This window comes from Natator depressus, chromosome 6, assembly GCF_965152275.1.
Source record: "Natator depressus isolate rNatDep1 chromosome 6, rNatDep2.hap1, whole genome shotgun sequence".
Lineage (NCBI taxonomy): Eukaryota > Metazoa > Chordata > Testudines > Cheloniidae > Natator > Natator depressus.
This window is the reverse complement of record NC_134239.1, coordinates 60,723,743-60,738,872: the sequence shown is the minus strand read 5'-3', so window position 1 is coordinate 60,738,872 and position 15,130 is coordinate 60,723,743. Positions and strand designations below refer to the sequence as shown.

The following is a 15,130-nucleotide window of genomic DNA, read 5'->3' as shown; positions in this document are numbered from 1 at the left end:
TGCATGCAGCAACTCACAAGCATTTCATAAAATCCAAACACTGAACACATCTCTATAAATCTATTTTAACAGTACTAACATAGGTGAGCCAGACTGGTCTCCAGCTATTCATTTGTAAGTGTTCAGTGCGACCTAAGGGCCTTGGCATGAGCTGGCATCTGGTCTTCCAGCATCACAAATTCCTTAGAGTTTGTGCAGCGATTTCTAACAAAGGGGCTAATTTGTGCTAGATGTGGTATTTTTGTGATGAGGATACCCATCAACAGAATCTCCAGTGAGATCAAACGACTGATGACTGACGTTACAGCAGGCACCAAACATCCATATGTACTACATCTGCTCCTCCTTTCTGCTACTAAAAATATTAAATCTTTGCCATGTTTGTATCATCTAGTTTGTAGTTTGGTTTGGCAACTGGCAGAATTACTAATAAAATCTAATTTTACTACCTAATGGAAAACCACAACAACGTTTTGCAAATTGAACTCTACCATGCAATAGAAAAGACACAAAGTTCAAACCATGTAAACCTAACAGAAAGCCCTGTCTTTTTTGGCTCTGCATTGTTACAGTAATAAAGTAAATGATGTAGTAGTGAGCCCATTATTCTGGCATCATCACCTAAACTGAGAGACAGATCAGATCGTTCACCTTAATGGTGTCTGTCTCTTTCTTATGAAAGTTTCAGTAAAGAACGGAAAGCTGAAGCCCCTCTCACAGTCTGCAGGACCAGACTCCAAGGGTAAGGCTGCTGAAATTCAGTACACTGAGAAAATGTCTGAATTTATGTATTAGAACATTATACAAGTCTTCTCTCTTCAGGCAGGGCCAGATTAACATTTTGTGGGCCTGGCGCCAAATATCTTTGTGCGCCTCCATAGGAGCAATGGAGCATGGCGCAGGGAGGTCGGTCCCCAGAGCGAGGGGCCAGCCAGGGGCAATGGGGCACGGCATGGCAGGAGTGGCCCCGCTCCGCCCAGCCCAGTGCGAGGGCACTATTTACAAACTGGCAGTTGCCAGACACACAGTGGCCCACCCAGCCCTGTGCTGCCAGCGTGCCCCTTCCCCTCAGGGGCAGGTCCATGCCACGCCACACAGCCCCCCCCCCCGCCCAACACCCCATAGGTGCTGATTCCGTGGGTGCTCCAGGGCTGGAGCACACACAGGAAAAAAAAATAGTGCATGCTCAGCACCCACCAGCAGCCCCACCGATCAGATCCTCCCCCTCGTCCCCAGCACCTCTGGCCCGCCGCTGATCAGCTGTTCAGCAGCGGGCAGGAGGCACGGGGGGGGGAGGGGAGGGAGAGGAGCAGGGGCAGGAAGAGGCGGGGGCACTCTGGGGAGGGTGCTGAATGGGGCAGGAAGAGGTGGGTGGCAGGGCATTGGGGGAAAAGGGTGGAGTGGGGGCAGGGCTTGGGACAGAGCTGGGGTCAAGCACCCATGGGGAAATCAGAAATTCAGCACCTCTGCAACACTCCCCCGTCCCATCCCCCCCGACTCCCTATGGCCAGAGTCCCCCCAGCCCACAAATGCAGAGCGCCCTGCAGGCCGAGACGAGCAAGTGGTAGGCGGAGGGTAGCCAGAAAGCGAAGCAGGCCGGGGCCCCTTCTGAGCATGGGCCTGGCTCCATGGCGCCACTGCCACCATTGTAAACCCAGCACTGTCTTCAGGAGCCATTCTATAGCACAAGCTTCTCCAGCTCCACTCCGCTTTCTGGTATTTTAGTGATAACCAGAGCAAGTTTTAAACAACAAAAAATTATTTAAACAAGAAAATACTTAAAATAACTATAGTACTGATGCTCCTGTAATCTAGCCTTGCTGAACTCTCTTCATCCACCACTCCTATAGGTTCCCATCTATCTGTTGCGAAGTCACACATGGAGAAAAAAAAAAAAAAAGCAGCACTACCTTTCAAAATAAGCCCAAAACAAGCCCAACTCGTTTCAGAGGGAGGGAAGTGGGGGCATTGCTTCATTCATAATGAAGGAGATGCCCCGGCGGCACAAATTAAACACGGCACACCCCAAAAGAGGCAGGAACAGTGAGAGATTTTCCTCCTGAGGCCTGGAAAGGAAATACTCAAATGTTTGCAACAGGGTTTAACCAGGGCAAAGCTGGGGGCAGGGGGAGGGAGGAGGAGAGAATAATGACACATGTGCCTCTTTCTTTCCAAAGTCAACAGCCAACACTGACTAGGCAAGGTCTCCCTCACCCAGTTCAGACTCCAAAACCTGGCTGTGGACAAGTGGGACAAGCTCTAAGCTCCGCTAGCACATGGCGGGAGAGCCAGGCAGTGAGTGAGGGGCAGGGGACAGACTAGGACAGCCAAAGGAGGGGGCAAAGCTGGGGAGGGGGAGGTGGTGGCAGAGGCCATTCACTGGGTGACTGACTTCGACCAGAGGGGACTCACCTCCTGCGGCACAGAGGAGGCCATGGCAGTGGTGTCCCAGATGGCGGCAGCTGGAGGCCGCAGCAGCGAGGCTGGGGGCTTATGGACATGGAGGTGGCTGGCCAGGCCCCTGTGTCCTGCCCACAGCACAAGAGCAGGAGCAGGGACCATAGCAACAGAGCTCTCCCCTAAGCCTCACCTACACGACAAAATGTTGTTGTAACAATGTGCATGGAACTGGAGGAAATGAGAACAGGCTGCAGGAGGGAAAAGTTTGGAGAAGGCACCAGGAAGCTAGCCTGTATACCCATGCTTTGAATGACAACTGCTGTTGAATGCTATCACAGACAGTGACAAGCAGTCACAAGCAGAGATGAAGGCGTCACACTACCACCACCCCTCTACTTCAGGGGCAGGCGTGAACCCACCTAAATGCACCTGTGGTTTCTGAGACATTGCTGACCTTGGACAACCAATTGTGAGTGGGGAGCAGTAGAGGGAAACATGCAACAGTGACTTAAAAGTATGTAAACAATAAGTATTTTGGGCAGTGGCCTTTGCCTCAGTTTTGCAGCTTGCATTGTGCAATTAGACTTGAAGAATCAATTGTTTGTAAAGCAGTTTATAAGTAATGATAGGTGACTCTCAGACTGTTTAAATCATCATCCCAGTAGCTTAGTAAAGGGGAAATAGCCCATCGCAGAGAGGAACAGCCATAATAAAATCAGTAAAGTTTATAATAGCAGTGGCATTGCCTTTTTCAGTGTCATGAAAAGGCTGACTACATGGTATGTAGCTCCCACTAGAGAATTCCTTAGATTTTTTGAAATATATTGTAGGAGAAGCAGCTGAAAGATACCCACTATGAATGTTATTTCACCTCCTACATTTGCTCCTCTGCTCATTCCTTCAAAAATGGGCTATAGAAGCTTAACTAATATTTCTAGTCAGCTTTTTTTCAATGATGTCCTTGGAGTGAAAAAATATCTTTTGGCAAGAAAAACACGTGCCATTGTTGTTTAATATGGCATTTCATGTAGTTATATAGTAGGCACTTTAGCAGTTGCTTCTACAGATTATTTCAGGGATTCTGCAGTACGGACTACAGTTTCTGCTCTTACATTTAGGAATCTCAGGAATTAGGCACCCATTCATACAGGTGATGATCCTAATATTTCAATATTTTTTTGAATTCTAGAGAGAGGAGATATAGCCAACGTACCTAATTCAGGAATCATACAAAGGATGATATAATATGCTCCTGATATATCAGGAATTTCTCATTTATTCAGTACAGGAAATCTCATTGAACCATGATTCTGTTCTATTTCATACAAAACAGCAACGGGTTGTCACAGGGTTAGGTATCCCTTCATTTAGCTTAAGTATAAATGGTGAAATATAAATAAACTTCTAAATGGTGACAGTCAATTAAGTGAACACTTTTTAAAGTGCATGATGGTTGACTATTTTGGCACTTGGCAGACATATTTGATAAAACTGAATAATTTGAAAATCTTTCTTCAACGTCTAGAATAAACATATTGTGATTTCAGAAAAAACATACTGCATTCAAGAAGAAAAAAATATCCTTTGAGAAACTTGTGTGAAAGTGGTAGTGTAGAAGTATTTTTAAGCATGAGTGGATTCCTAGAGAAAATGAATTAGAATATGAAGATGTAAAATTGTTGGTCTTGATTGGTCTTGACTCATCTCAACAATCTTGAAGCTCATTTTCAACAGTGTGTTTTCAGATTGTGACACAGACCATGGGTGGTTCGCTACTCTGTGTCAGCAACTCTTGTCAGACCTGACATACTGACCACACACAGCTGTCATAATCTGTATCTAAAAGCTGTCATGTAAAGTATCCTATATAGACAGGTAACTGGCTGGTCCTGAAAACCATTGTATGGTGTACATATGGGGTGTGTGCAATGAGATAAAAATATGCACTAAAATTGTGTTTGGAAATTGCTCTATGCATAATCCCAAACTGCCCTAGACAAAGTAATGTGTATTTGCTTGTTCAACCAGCTGGGTCATTAGGCAGAGACAATGAAGGTAAATTTACTTATAAAGGTTAACAAAGTTATCAAGTGATGGAGAAGACAGCATAGCGTCTATAGGACAGAAATTTTGTCTGGGCTTACATTTCAAAGGTTTTCTGGACAATAAAAGGAAGGGGCAATAACTCCATAGTTATCCATTACTGGGCAGATACAAGAGACCAGGGCTCTTGTAGATCTAAGAAAAGTGGCTCCTTCAAATCAGAGGGTTGAAGTCTCTGGAATATAGATGAGAAACATGCTTAGGCAAAGATAGTAATTTGCTGAAGTTAAGTTTTAGTCTTAGAAGCAAAACTTTACTTTTGTTTGTAACCATTTCTATCCTTACTCTTTGTACCCTGGTATCACTAAAACCTATGACTTTTTGTTTAATAAACTTCTGTTACTTTTTCTATAAATCACTTCAGTGCTGTGATTGAGATAAGAGTAGGTTTCAGAGTAACAGCCGTGTTAATCTGTATTCACAAAAAGAAAAGGAGTACTTGTGGCACTTTAGAGACTAACCAATTTATTTGAGCATAAGCTTTCGTGAGCTTCATCATTGGTTAGTCTCTAAGGTGCCACAAGTACTCCTTTTCTTTTTGAGATAAGAGTGTTTGTCAAACACTAGTTAAATTAATGAGCTGCAGTGTATCAACTCTTTAAACGAGGGACAAACTTACTATCTTCTGTGAATATACAATGATAAGAACTGTGCATTGCAGAGAGACATCTCTGAGGATCTCAGGAGCTGGAGTTCACTGACTGATGCCTGCTAGGCAAAGTTAAGACTGGTGTAGTCTGGAGGAGTTTGCTGGTGAGGAAGACAGACAGGTGTGGCAGGGAGCTGACACATAGTCCCATCTCCGCCAAAGCTCACTCTTGCTGAGGCAGAGAGGTAACACAGTGGTTACAGCAGCATGTTACACAGATGCAGACTTTTCAGAATATTATTGGACTTTGAACACAGTCAAAAACTTAATTAGCTTTACTCATGTTCCATTCATAGCTCAGAAACCTTTCAGAATTCAGTAGCAACAAGACTTCTCAAAATTCAGCTGAACTCCTCTTAATGAGTTTTTGCCATCAGCTAAAAATGAATATCCTCAATTGTCCCAACAGGCCATAGGAAATTTAATTCCATCCACATCTGTTTACTTCTGCAAAACTGTATTTTACACCAGGCAGTAAATAAAGACAAATTCATCTTCCATTAGGAGATCTACAAACTAGCCAACAAAAGATTTTCTCTGTTTGAAGATGGAAATTTATCCTTCCTTCTAAATACCCATTATGTCAGTAAACCCATTATGTCAGAAGTCATTTAAAAGTTAAAATTAAAGCCTGTAATAACTATATTTGTAGTAAATTTGAGAAAGTGCGGAGTTAAAGACATTTAGAATTTATTACTATATAAAAGGCAGTTTATGGGGGTTTATGCCCTGCACTGGCAAATAAAGGGTTAATGTGAGTCTGTGGTACCTGGAGGAGAGACAGCTAATTAAGGATTGACTTAGCTAGGGAGAACCAGACTGGGTGGAGTGTAGGGCCACTAGGGAGAACTGAGTATCAGGGGGTAGCTGTGTTAGTCTGTATCCACAAAAACAACAAGGAGTCTGGTGGCACCATAAAGACTAACAGATTTATTTGGACATCCGAAGAAGTGTTTTTTTTACCCACAAAAGCTTATGCCCAGGGAGAACTGAGCTGCAGCTGGGAGTTCAGACCCTAGGACTGGAACCGAAGGGAGAGGGTAGCAAAGATGAAGGGGTTTCAGGCAGCTCCAGACATCTAGAGAATGCTCCTTAGCAACAGACTGGGAACAGCTATTTGTGAAGACAAAATTCCATGGAGGGCGAGGACAGAAGAGCGCAGCTCCACAATAGATGCCTTCAAGTAGGCAAAGGTCAGAAGTAGCTCAGAGAATCAGTGAGGAATCGCAAGGAACAGACACTAACTGCTTATGGACTGTGAGCATTGCAGTGTCTATTATAGGCACTAGATGTGGTATGGCATGGCACTAATTTTATGTCTCTGCTTTTCTGCTATTTTGAAAACCCATGACTTGCAAAAATTAGTTTTTTTATGTATCATGCATTGCAGATTCTTTATGAATGTACAGTATTTCTAATTTATAATAAAACAATGAAACAGGTTTACAATGAAACAGTGCAGTGGAGAGCAGTATATAACGGTTTCGAGGAGGGGACTCCAATTCACTGGTGAGTGTACATCTTGCTCTTGTTCTTTTGCCTTCTGGCCCTGAGTGTTGGGACTCAATGCTGTCAGGGGCATTTGATGGGTGGAAAAAGCTGGGATCCTGGATGAGCTGAGGCTGGGGAGGGAAGTGGCATCTGGGAGCATGGTTGTAAGGGTTGTCAAGGTTCCTTCCCCAGTTTGAACTCTAGGGTACAGATGTGGGGACCTGCTTGAAAGACCCCCTATGCTTATTCTTACCAGCTTAGGTTAAAAACTTCCCCAAGGTACAAACTTTGCCTTGTCCTTGAACCTTATGCTGCCACCACCAAGTGTTTTAAACAAAGAACAGGGAAAGAGCCCACTTGGAGACGTCTTCCCCCAAAATATCCCCCCAAGCCCTACACCCCCTTTCCTGGGGAAGGCTTGATAATAATATCCTCACCAACTGGTACAGGTGAACACAGACCCAAACCCTTGGATCTTAAGAACAATGAAAAATCAATCAGGTTCTTAAAAGAAGAATTTTATCTAAAGAAAAGGAAAAAGAATCACCTCTGTAAAATCAGGATGGTAAATACTTTACAGGGTAATCAGATTCAAAACATAGAGAATCCCTCTAGGCAAACCAAAAGTTACAAAAAGACACAAAAACAGGAATACACATTCCCTCCAGCACAGCGAATATCACAAGCCAAAAAAACAAAAGAAAATCTAATGCATTTTCTAGCTAGATTACTTACTAACTTTACAGGAGTTGGAAGGCTTGCATCCTTGATCTGTTCCCGGCAAAGGTATCACACAGACAGACAAACAAACGCCTTTCCCCCCCCCCTCCAGATTTGAAAGAGTCTTGTCCCCTCATTGGTCATTTTGGGTCAGGTGCCAGCGAGGTTACCTTAGCTTCTTAACCCTTTACAGGTGAAAGGGTTTTGCCTCTGGCCAGGAGGGATTTCATAGCACTGTATACAGAAAGGTGGTTACCCTTCCCTTTATATTTATGACAGGGGTACAGCAGGGAATATATGCTGGTGTTTGCAATACCCTGTATCACTCCAGGGGCAGTAGAACATGACTGAGTCCTGGTTGAGGGCACTGGCTTGTCTGTGGGCCTGCTAGCAGCATACACTCCAGCAGAGCATTCTGCTTCTGTATTTTCTCCAGGAGTTGCCTCTGCATGTCCCCGTCTTTCTCTGCAGTGCTGTTTCTGCCCACTTTGACGCTCTGGATAACTGCCTGTCTTTTTCCCTCTCCGATTCCAAACAACCTCCAGCTATTATAGCTTTTTTTTTTTTTTTAGTATGTATTTGATTTCCCCTCCATGAGCTTCTTGCCAGTCTTGGGGAGACCTCAGAGATGGCAAGTGGTGTGTGTTGGGGACTAGAGTGGGAATTTTGGGTGGACAGTATGCTGTTCATGTTTGCAGTTGTCTTGGGGGCTGTTGGGTGAGGGTTGGGAATTATGTTCCCAGTTTGGGTTCACAGTTCAGGCTGTGCCTTGGTGGTACTTACATGGTGTCAGAGAGGGTGGGGGGCAGCATCTGGGGGCAAGCTGGATAATAATGGCCTCTTCATTCCCTTTAGGTTGTCCTGACTCTCCATGCAACATTACTCTGAGCTGGGTAACTAGAGGCCAGAGAACAGTATTTTTCAAAAAGGCTAAGGGCATACCAGCGAGATATGTTGTGAAGTTATTTACCAAGATGTCCTCCCTGACCCCTACGGTGCTTTAGAAGTGGAAGGGACTTGTGAGCTTTCCTGCAGACAATGACCGTGCAGCTATCCTGCAGAATGTCCACACTACAATCAAACAAGTTCTCAGTCTTAGATTCTACTGTATCTCCCCTGCAGACATGCTGAAAGTACATTACAAAAAAGATTGGGGTCTGTATTCATTGTCTGAAACCTCGTAGGCTTTTTCTATGTAAGCTTGTGAAAAAGCCATTAAGAGTTGTACAGCTGTGCTATCCTGAAGGTAAACTTCTCTTCTTTTACAAATCCCTGCTACAAGCCAAATATGCCTCACCAGAGAGCTGTCATTTTACTACCTTTATGAGCATCTAATGCCCATGATTACTTCATGTAAATGGAGAACACTAACCAAACTTTTTTTCCCCGTAACTGTCTCAAACTGTTAAGTTCCCTCCTAAGCTCTAGTATGATTTCTGTGGGATTTCAGTATTGTACATCAGCTGTTCTGTTTGTTCTCTTCAGAAGCAATTATATGTATCACACTGAATTGTCCTGTATCTTTTCTGAATACCCTCCCAAATGAAATAAAATACCTCGTCTCATTTGCTAACATTTTCAATTCCTAGCTGACTGATCTATATGTTAATGATCATTTATTTTCTCAGTGCTGCTGGAACAGTCAGTCAGTCTTGCTTCTCTTAGCAAAATGTCCTCCTCACTAACTTCTTCCTTAAATGACTGATTTGGTCTCAGTTTGGGGTCTAAATCTCCACTTTCTTTGGGCCGTCCTTTTAAAACAGTTACTTTCAGTTTATGCTAAAAGTTGTCTCCATTTTTCAGTTTAAAATTCTCCTAATTATGAAGTAATAATAGGAATATGCCTCACCACATGAATTCTGTACTCATCAATAACACTTTCATGTGGTATTGATCTGTTTATCACCCTGTTCAAGACATCCATGTCTTTACTCCTTTTATATTCTACACAGAAATAATATTTCTGCACCTTCAACATCATACATTAGCTTCTAGTTTGCTGCTGAAGACCAAGGTTTTTAAAAACAAACTAGTGCTAATTTCTACATGTAGAACTTTCTGTCCTGTATAAATGGTGTATAGGGTTGTTGAACCGAAGATAAACAAAACTAAAACACAGTTGGTAGTATCTCCTCTTCAAGCTTGCCATCGTTTCTTTCTGCCTTCTATGCAATTGCTTGCCCTTCTTGCATAAGACTTGACCTACTTCTCTGGAAGATGCACCTATTGACAATACACCTGACTCAGGTGACTCACAGTATTTTAAAATGGATAGATTAGTGAACAATGTTTTAAACTGCTCTTTATGTCTGTTTTCCCAGTGCTTGACAATATTATTTTCCAGCAATTTCCTTAACGGGAAATTTGAAGCCCTCATAGCACTCCTACAATATCTCCATTTCATGCTAGAATGTGGAGAATAACTAAATGGATCCCAGTTCTCTACAAACCACCCAGCTCTCCAGTGCACTTACAGTACACATATCTCATCCCATAAGATATATCAGATGAGCACAGATTTACATTTACATACTCCTGCGGGAATTCTGCATCACTGTGCTATGCAGAACTTGTACAGAATTTATGTTCTGCACAGAATTTAATTTTTTCCTGAAGAATTGGTGTTGCAGAGCTGCTGGCACCCACTAAGGGCTGTTGGACCCGGCAGAGCCTGGCTCCCCAGATCGAAAATAGAGGACACTGCTGGGGAGAGGGGGTGGGTTGCTAGCATTCCCTGAAGGAAGGAGGCAGCGTGTGGGCCGTGCCCCTGCAGTGAACGGAGGGCCCAGCCCAGCCAGGCAGGGATGGAGGCCCTGCTCACTGTCAGCCCTGACAGTCCAACACTGAAATCACCACAGAAAACTCAATACAAGCCCAGTCTGACCTGCATCACGCTCTCTCTCCCTTTGGCTCCCTGGGCTTGGGGAGTAAGGGGGTCCAGGTATCTGGCCCTGCAACAGGGCTTGGGGAGGGAGGAGGTACAGGTGTCTGGGACGGGGGCACCCCATGTCTGGGCTCTGCAGGGGAGAGGTAGCAGTTGTCTGGGCCGGGGGGCTCTGTACCACCCCCTCAAGCACCCCCAAATATCCTCACCCAGTACACACAACCCACGAGCATCCCCCAGCTGTACCCCCGCACAACTCCTCTTCCACCCGGCGGCAATGTCCTCTATTTGATCCTCTATATGGTAACCCTACAGAGGCAGGGCAAAAAAACGAGCATCAACTAAAAGACCTGAGGGACAGAGTTTTCACCCCAGATATGCCCAGATGGTGTGTATGATCAGACAGAGGTGCCCAACAAAAGCGTTACAGAGAAACAGGAACTGGGTTGTTGTAGAGATTTCTTTAACTCTCTACTCCTGGGAAAATCTTTTTTGTGTCTATGTTGTTACAGACATACTTGCTGACAGGTATTTTGAAATATATTACCAAAATAATTTAAACTAACCTGATTATATTGTGTTATTTTCACAATTAAAATATGCAGGATTTTGCAAAATTTTAAAATATTGTGCACATAATTTACTTTTTTTGGGTACAGAATTCCCCCAGGAGTAAACATTTACAGTACCCCCTTCCCCAAAAAGTGAGAATTTCCCTCCACCCCCAATGGAGAGAAGAGCAAATTGTATTAAAAAATTTGAGAGAGAGCTTTGAAGCACCCATCATTGCCTGTATTCATGAGATTGGCAGTAGGCTAAGTCTGTCCCTGCTAAGACCATTCTATTTCCATATAAAAACAAAATTCATGAACATTATTTTTCAGTTGTCACTCATCCCAACAGCCACTTCCGCTTATTGTGAAACTCAGCTTTGCTCTCTGGATCCCTTGGCAAATAACATTGTTGTAATATAATGGAGATGATTCATAATGTTTAGAGAGCTGCTATCCAGATTGTAGCTTTCAGAGTGGTAGCCGTGTTAGTCTGTATCAGCAAAAAGAATGAGGAGTACTTGTGGCACCTTACAGATTAACAAATTTATTTGAGCATAAGCTTTCATGGGCTAAAACCCACTTCATCAGATGCATGCAGTGGCATGACGTTATTGACATAACCTGGGACCATCTAGATCATTGTTGCAACCAAGGTCCTGTAGTGGCACCAAATCTTATATAAAGGGGGTCAAATGAGGTATCTAAGACAAGGTTATGGTTTGCTGGTTATGATTATGCTATCTGTAGGTGTGTATCATTTTTATAGTTGAACTTATGAATATTGGCTCTGTACTGTCTGTATTTCAAACTTATGCTATGCTTTTAGGTGACGCCTCAGACAAGTTGGTGTCAGCTCTGCCTAGCCTGCTTGATGGCCCATTAAGGACCATCAGCCATACAACTGACCCACTGAGAGAAGGCAGACACACCTTGTGACTCAGCAAGTTATGCAGGGACCTGCCTATGGACAGAACTCTGAGGTTTTTCCAGGCCATGTAATGGACAGCTTGTCTTTGGAACAAAGAAAGACCACATGGCAAGAAACTATAAAAAGCTGCTGCAGCTCCTCCATCTGGTCTTCAATCCTGCTTCATACCTCTGGAGGGACTTGGCTACACTGAAGCTCTGAACAAAGGACTGAAAGACCCATCCCAGCTGTGGATGTACTCCAGAGATTTGATTTGAACCCGCAGTTTATTCCATCGCTGCTGCAAGCCTGAACCAAGAGCTTTGCCATTATTCTATGTAATTGATTCCATTTAACCAGTTCTAGCTCTCATCTATATCTTTTTCCTTTTATGAAAAAACCTTTAAATTTTAGATTCTAAAGGATTGGCAACAGCGTGATTTGTGGGTAAGATCTGATTTGTATATTGTCCTGGGTCTGGGGCTTGGTCCTTTGGGATAGAGAGAACCTTTTTTCTTGTACTGGGGTATTGGTTTTCATAACCATTCGTCCCCATAACGAGTGGCATTGGTGGAGATACTGGCAAACTGGAGTGCCTAAGGGAATTGCTTGTGTGACTTGTGGTTACCCAGTGGGGTGAGACCAAAGTCTGCTCTGTTTGGCTGGTTTGGTTTGCCTTAGAGGTGGAAAAACCCCAGCCTTGGGCTGTAACTGCCCTTCTTGAAGCAGTTTGCCCTGAATTGGCACTCTCAGTTGGGTCCTGCCAGAACCAGCATCGTTACAAGTGGAAAATACAATAGGAAGATAGATATATACATACACTCACACACAGAGAACATGAAAAAATGGGTGTTGCCATACACACTATAATGAGAGTGATCAGTTAAGGTGAGCTATTATCAGCAGGAGAAAAAAAATTTTGTAGTGATAATCAGGATGGCCCACTTCCAACAGTTGACAAGAAGGTGTGAGTCACAATAGGGGAAAAAATAAGCATGGGGAAGATAGTTTTACTTTGTGTAATGACCCATCCACTCCCAGTCTTTATTCTAGCCTAATTTAATGGTGTCCAGTTTGCAAATTAATTCCAATTCAGCAGTTTCTCATTGGAGTCTGTTTTTGAAGGTTTTTTTATTGTAGTATTGCGACTTTTAGGTCTGTAATTGAGTGATTACAGTAATTCATCTGATGAAGTGGGTTTTAGCCCACGAAAGCTTATGCTCAAATAAATTTGTTAGTCTCTAAGGTGCCACAAGTACTCCTCGTTCTTTTTATCCAGATTGTAGGGACCAGTGAGTTGGTCTGAGTTGCAGAAAGGTCAAGGCCAGCTGCAGGGCAAGAAGGGAAGGAGATGAGAAAATGTGCAGAACTAATGAAGCAGGGGGGAAAAAAAAAAAAAAACCACACACATTTCTAGTGTTACCTTCTCCTTTTACCTGTGGCTCTCTCCATTCCTCTTCCTTAGCAACATGCAGAGAGCTGCCAGTAGCCCCGAGATACAGTTCTAGGCAGCAGCTGACATAATTAATTTTAGACCGGACCCTAGCTCTGCTTCATGGACTTTTCTGTTTCCATAACGTCAAGGCAGCATTTGTACACACAGATATTTGAGATGCAATTTTTATATGAGCCTGAAACGCTCACATGTTGCTGTCACTGGGTCTGCTAGGCTGTCTGGGCCCCTTACTAAACAGTGTTGCTTTACAAGCAGCTCTTGTGGCTCAGTTTTTTGCAAGCAGACTGAAGATGTAGATAATGGGAAGCTGGACTGAGGCACAAACTCTGAATGGATATATAAACTTGGATTAACAGCAGGCAAAGTGTGTGAAGGCTTCTTACACAGATACTCATTGCATAAGCAACCAAGGTGCGTACATGAGGTCAGAGGGAGTTTTAAAATATACTCAGTGTGGTGATGGCAGACCAGATGCCAGCTCATGGCAAGGCCCCAGGCCTCACTGAACACTTAAAAATGCGTAGCTGGAAACCAGTGTATTAGCATGATCAAAATAAATATTGGATGTTAAGTTGATAAGAATGTGTTTAGTATTTACTAAAATGCTTGTAGGATGCTGCATGTAGTGTTCTCACTCAACTATACCCTATGTTAAAAGTGATAGCAATCATTTGCATTGTAAACCTTTGTGACTAACTCATCAACCAGGGAAAAAGCCTTGTGTAATGCAAATGATGGCCTCTAACAAGATGATGTTAAATCCTGTTCATTAAACACAAATGAGCCATCCTGGGAGATCAAGGGTCAAAGACTTTTAAGTACATTCCTCCTCCCCACCCTCCATGATGAAAGGACCTCCGTGGAAACAGTTCCTATCAGCTAGGTTTCTGAGGGAAGAAGATATAAAAATGCCTCACAAGGAAAAATGATCTTCTTTTTGCTGTTTGCGTTCTCACTCGGCCAGAGGCTCTAAACTGAAGCGACAGATCCCTCAGAGTTAACCCTGGGTTTGCCCCGAAAGACATGTTGCATTGACAGAGCACTACAACTCTGTTGCAACTCATTTGCGTGATATGCTTGCTTGCGTTAGCCTGTAAATAACCAGTGCTTAATTTGTGTTAGGGCTTGCCAGAGCTGAGCCCTGGCACCTCTGGGCTTGCCGTGTCAGTTATGAAAGTGTAAAAAAAAAAAAAAAAGTTTGAGCCCCAGCACCTAATTGCTTGAGCCACAGCACCTTTTTCATTACAAATTAAGCACTGTAAATAACTCTCTCATTTTCCTAGTTAATAAACCCTTAGATACTTTATTACAGAATTGGCTACAGGCGTTGTCTCTGGTGAGATCTAATATATAAACTGATCTAAGGGAAGTGACTGGTCTCTTGGGAATGGAAGCAACCTGAATATTTTGTCAGGTTTCAGAGTAGCAGCCGTGTTAATCTGTATCCGCAAAAAGAAAAGGAGGACTTGTGGCACCTGAGAGACTAACAGATTTATTTGAGCATAAGCTTTCGTGAGCTACAGCTCACTTCATTGGATGCATTCAGTGAGCTGTAGCTCACGAAAGCTTATGCTCAGATAAATTTGTTAGAGTCTATTTTCAGTGTACAATGCTCCAAAATGAGTGAAATGCTAAAACTGAACAGAATAGTGAAAATTAAATTAGATTATTTCCATTTACAGGGTTACCTAAGGTATTAATAATTTTAATGATTTTTCTCTTTAAAATAAAATGATTGTTTAATTTTTAAAGGAAACAATTGTCTATATATATTTTAACTACCAGATCCCCACATTGCTGTGTGAGGGTAAGAGAGGGCGAAAAATGAATATAGAGAGCAAGATGTTTATATATATTTAATAATATAACGTAATATATAGAGTGGGAATGTGGCGCACACTCACTCAGCGTATCGTGTGCTTTTATACTAGCCCCCTGGGAGACCTGGGGTGGACAGTAATTCACA

General features: G+C 43.2%; 1 long non-coding RNA gene across 1 annotated transcript; it reads left to right on the top strand.

Moving 5' to 3' along the window:
* Positions 1-2,673: 2,673 nt before the first annotated feature.
* Positions 2,674-8,639, top strand: LOC141990067 (uncharacterized). The gene is made up of 3 exons (XR_012640067.1): positions 2,674-2,914; positions 6,594-6,661; positions 8,219-8,639. It is a non-coding gene; the product is annotated as an uncharacterized LOC141990067 (long non-coding RNA).
* Positions 8,640-15,130: the final 6,491 nt, after the last annotated feature.